The 3,686-nt window shown below is 38.8% G+C and overlaps 1 non-coding gene across 1 annotated transcript; it reads right to left on the bottom strand.

Annotated features, from left to right (window-relative positions):
• Nucleotides 1-216: 216 nt before the first annotated feature.
• TRNAK-UUU (transfer RNA lysine (anticodon UUU)) lies at nucleotides 217-288 on the bottom strand. The gene has a single exon. It is a non-coding gene; the product is annotated as a tRNA-Lys (tRNA).
• Nucleotides 289-3,686: the final 3,398 nt, after the last annotated feature.

Here is a 3,686-nt window from a genome sequence, read left to right as displayed (position 1 = left end):
ATTAAAGTGTCAACAGGGCCATACTTTTTCTGAAGGCTCCAGGGAAGATTCCCTCCTTGCCTCTTCCTAGCTTCTGGCAGTGGCCGTCATTTCTTGGCTTCTAGACTCATCACTCCAGTATCTGCCTCTGTCCTCAAGGGGAGTTCTTCGTGTATGTCTCTGTGTCTTGACATGGCCTTTTTTTTTTTTTTTGGCCGTGTGGCTTGAGGATCTTAGTTCCCTGACCAGGGATTGAACCCAGGCCACAGCAGTAAAAGCACCAAGTCCTAACCACTGGACCACCAGGGAATTCCCAATATGGCCTTTTTATAAGGACACCAGTCACTGGATTTAGGGCCCAATCTAATCCAGTGTGATCCCAATTTAACTTAACTAGTTACATCTGCAAAGACCCTGTTTCCAAATGAGGTCACATTTTGAGGTTCCAGGTGGACATGAATTTGCAGGGGACATTATCCAACCCAGTACACTAATCAATGATAAAAATATTTTTTAATAATCAAATATCTTCCAGGAGTCCACAATTTCTAAACATGTGCACTGTGTTTGGAGGCCAAATATAAGTACTCCAAATTATCCTTTTAAAAACAATGGATACATGTACACGTATGGCTGAGTCCCTTTGCTGTGCATCTGAAACTATCACAACATTGTTAATCGGCTAAACTCCAATATAAAATAAAAAGTTAAAAAAGAAAAAAGAAGGGTTTTCTTCTTGATCCTCGAATGACTGAAATTACATCTAAGCATGGAACAACTTCTGCTCTGGGGAGAGTGACGCAGACTACTGTTGCTATTCTTTCCTTCACTTTTTAAAATCATTTTTTTAAATCAAAAATAGTCCCTTGTTTAAAAAAATGCTTCAGGCTGTTGGGGAAATCCATCACCTGTTTATCCTTTTGGAACAGGACTTTCTTCAGGAACGTATTCTCATTTTATGTAGTTACAAGATGGATTCCATTTTTTCTTGTGTACTCTATCACCCTGACTTAGATAAACCCACAATGCTTCTTGACTTCAGTAAACAAATGAATAATGCTAGAGAAACAGATGACAGTCATCATTAAGATTAAAGAGCAAAGCCATGTGGTTAAAATATAAATTTGAAGTCTAGACTTACTGTTTTCATGTAGGGAGAGGGAAATATCTTGGACATTTTATATTCCAGAAATTGAGTTTACAGTGGTGCTTTTACAAGGAGAAGAAACAATTGTACATTTGAGGGTTTTTTTTTTTTTAATAACCTAAGTTTTGGGCTAAGGCTTAAAGGAAAAAAAAATTTATTTCCCAAGAAATGGGAATTTTGTGAATTTTTGACTTTTTAACATTGATTTTATGGACCCTTTAACCTTCCCTGCGCTTGGGCTCAAATACGTTCCTTCAGATGCTTTAGTCCCTAAAAGAGGAGGGAATAGTCTAAGCCACACCCAAACCTCTGATTCTCATCCCACTCAGGTTCATGCAGGTTCAGAAAATGGGCAGAAGACCTAAATAGACATTTCTCCAAAGAAGACATACAGATGGCCAAGAAGCACATGAAAAGCTGCTCAACATCACTAATTATTAGAGAAATGCAAATCAAAACTACAATGAGGTATCACCTCACACCCGTTAGAATGGGCTTCATCAGAAAATCTACAAACAACAAATGCTGGAGCGGGTGTGGAGAAAAGGGAACCCTCTTGCACTGTTGGTGGGCATGTAAATTGATACAGCCACTATAGAGAACAGTATGGAGGTTCCTTAAAAAACTAAACATAGAACTACCATACGACCCAGCAATCCCACTACTGGGCATATACCCAGAGAAAACCATAATTCAAAAAGACACATGCACCCCAATGTTCACTGCAGCATTATTTACAATAGCCAGGACATGGAAGCAACCTAAACGCCCATCGACAGATGAATGGATAAAGAAGTTGTGGTACATATACACAATGGAATATTACTCAGCCATAAAAAGGAACGAAATTGGGTCATTTGTAGAGACGTGGATGGATCTAGAGACTGTCATACAGAGTGAAGTACGTCAGAAAGAGAAAAACAAATACCATATATTAATGCATATATGTGGAACCTAGAAAAATGGTACAGATGAACCAGTTTGCAGGGCAGAAATTGAGACACAGATGTAGAGAACAAACGTATGGACACCAAGGGGGGAAAGCCGTGGGGGGGAGTGGTGGTGGTGTGATGAACTGGGAGATTGGGATTGATATGTATACACTGATGTGTATAAAAATGGATGACTAATAAGAACCTGCTGTATAAAAACATAAATAAAATAAAATTCAAAAAAAAAAAAAGTCATAGAAAAAGAGATCAAATGTATGGTCACCAGAGGTGGGGAGTGGGGGGAGGGGGAGTTGGATGAAGGCAGTCAGAAGGTATGAACTTCCAGTTATAAGATAAATAAATACTAAGGATGTAATGTACAACATGATAAATGTAATTAACACTGCTATATGTTATATGTGAAAGTTAAGAGAATAAATCCTAAGAGTTCTTATCACAAGGAAAAAAGGTTTTTTTTCTTTTTCTTAATTTTGTATCTGTATGAGATAACGGATGTTCACTAACTTTATTGTGGCCATCATTCCACGATGTATGTAAGTCAAATCAGGATGCTGTAACTTACACAGTGCTATATGTCCATTATATCTCAATGAAACTGGAAGAAAATAATTCACCCACAAAATAATAAAAAGAAAAAGAGGAGAGGACACAAGACAGAGGCAGAGATTGAGGTGATGCTGCCACAAGCCACGGAATGGCAGGAGCCACCAGAAGCTGGAAGACACAAGAAAAGGTTGTCTCTTGGAGCCTTCAGACGGAGCCTGGCCCTGCCAACACCTGCATTTTGGACTCTGGCCCCTGGAACTGTGAGAGAGTAAATTTTTGTTGTAAAGTCACCGAGTTAGCAGCCCTAGGAAAGTAATACAAACATCTCTTGCTTTTTATGACTCAGTTCTCTTTCTGCTATACCCTTTGCAAGAATGTGGTTATTAAACTCAACAAGTTAAAAAAAAAAAAAGGGGGGGTGGTGAGCTGCACTGCAGATCTGGGTAGTAGGTCTTGATTAGATCAGCTCCAACTTCTCGCTGAGGACCAGCAATTACATGGAGAGAAGGAAGAAGGAGGCAAAGCTACCCGCCCCACGGTGTTCACATTAAATATTCAGTAGCTAACTTCTTGCATTCTATTTGTGGCCGAGATGATGAAAGATTATTTGAAATCAGCACAGAAATATTTTTTGCATCTGATTTTAAAGCTGTGCTTAAATATAGTGAGAAGAGCACAGCAAAGTATGTATAGACAGAATCTTCTAGAGCAATCTCTTTCTGGAATTCCCCAAGACTCATGCCTGAGCAATACAGACATTACCTAATAGGTAGCTTTCTTGACTACATAAGCCAAGATAATTATATCAGTTGTTTCCACCCAGACAGGATCCTACCTGGACAGGCTCCCTCGATGACACCTGGTAAGGCTTCGTAGGAAAAAGGAAACGTGACTAGCTTGGGCTACAATATAAAAGTATTTCTTAATCTTTAGAGTTTAAATCATTACTAGTATTTCTAATTAGGTCCCCTAAAGCCCTCATTTCTGTGTCAGGATACTGATAATACTATCTAATAATATAACAGACAGTATCATGCATTAAAACTGCTGTTCTTATTTTT

Source organism: Balaenoptera ricei, chromosome 14, assembly GCF_028023285.1.
Source record: "Balaenoptera ricei isolate mBalRic1 chromosome 14, mBalRic1.hap2, whole genome shotgun sequence".
NCBI classification, from domain to species: Eukaryota; Metazoa; Chordata; class Mammalia; order Artiodactyla; family Balaenopteridae; genus Balaenoptera; species Balaenoptera ricei.
This window is presented reverse-complemented; position numbering and strand designations above follow the sequence as displayed.